Below are 1,755 nucleotides of genomic sequence, written 5' to 3' on the forward strand. Positions count from 1 at the left end.
TGTTATTCTATATTGTTTTACTGATCCTCGGTCCCAACCTGGTCACAGCACCTAAAAGGACCTAATAAAAATAAGTTAAGAAAAAAAAATCTTATGGGAATTTGGACGAGCTTTCCGGTAAAAATATTTTCGAGACTGAAAAATCAAGTCTGTCATATAGAAATTTCCAAATACCATCAAAAAATCCTACTTTTCAACATTTTTATTTTTAAAACCGCTTCAACTTCACAAGGATTGGACTAAGGACAGTGGTCAATATGGAGACTTTTTTGTAAAATTGTCTGGAGGACCGCCTCCCGTATACGAATTTTCAAAATTTTGACGCTAAGAACACTTAAAAAAAAGTTTACAATAAATGATTTTTGCATTTTTTTAGGAATCCTGCATTTTTCGTGAGTCTTTTTGTGACATCTTAGGCAATTTTCACAAAAAAAATTGAACGAAAAAAATCGTGGGCCAACCTTCATATTTGACTTATAAATTAAAAATTCTCATTAAAGTGGAGTGTTTTTTTTCTTTCAGTGTATTTTTTGGAAAGCCCGTCAAATTTCCTACAAGTTTGTCTTTGACCAGCATATTGGATTCAAAAATTCTTCATCACTTTAGCGTAGTTTTGGGGTCAAAGTAAAGCTCGACAACCAAAAATAATACAGTGATTTTTTTGTGTATCGATTACCAGAAGATGTGAAAGGAGCGGCCTGTCTGAAGAAAAGCATAACACAAGACTATGGGTTAAATCAAAATGTTTATACTTTTGAGCTTACACTTGTTTTATGTAAAATTGATATTGTATAAATAATCATATTCAACATTACACCCAAACCATCAGTTTCCCTGCATCACAATCACATCAAACACCATTAATTTTGCGCCTTTTTTTACGACATAAACAGCTCGCAAACAACAAAGTGCCGGGACATACCCTCGAGGTCGCGACGTGGAGAACCCAGGACACCGGCCATCCGGTCGTCGTCATCATGATTCGCGCGCGGGAGTTCAAACAGAAAATCCTAATGAAATTTACACCACCCGAGTCACACCCCAAGAGTCTGACACGTGGCCCCCACCCGGCGGCTGTGGTATGTTCTGACATTTATGCCAGGAGGAATGCATTTTAATATCACCATGCAGCGACAGAATACAGAAAAAAGTGAATAGAATGTGCATTACTAACCCGGACTCTGGGTTGGGTTCGCAGGGCGTTTGACATGTTGACTGACGTGCTCAGCGGACGGACGACGGAGAAAAATGAGCCAAAGCCAAATGGAAATGAGGAACATTTTGGGGGTGGGTTGGGTGTTGGTCCACTGTGGAAACAAGTGTAATTGCATAAATCTTTGGAAAACCGGTTCCACTAACTCAAAGGAGGGCGTTGCAGTGTGGACACGTGCAGTTTTGGTGCATTCTTAGGTGACGCGAGTGATTAAAAGTTTTGAACTATAGATGGTTTTGAAGGCGGGAATTTTCAAAAAGTAATGAATAATAACGTGTAGATTTAACTCTTGCACCATCCTTCAATGTGGGTAATTTAATTAAAATGCCCACCACCAAGTGACCTTTCGATGAAAAATGGATTAGCAGCTCCGATCCTCCACATTTTCGACACCCGGGAAGGATTTAATTTCGCACGTAACGTTGTAAAAATCCTCCGATGAGGGGGACTTTACACGCTCGGCTTACCACGTCAATTGTCTAATAAATTCCGGAATCGACCTCGAGGGGGAGGCGTTGCAATTCCGAGGACCGACGACGAAT

This window comes from Culex quinquefasciatus, chromosome 1 (assembly GCF_015732765.1).
Source record: "Culex quinquefasciatus strain JHB chromosome 1, VPISU_Cqui_1.0_pri_paternal, whole genome shotgun sequence".
NCBI lineage: Eukaryota > Metazoa > Arthropoda > Insecta > Diptera > Culicidae > Culex > Culex quinquefasciatus.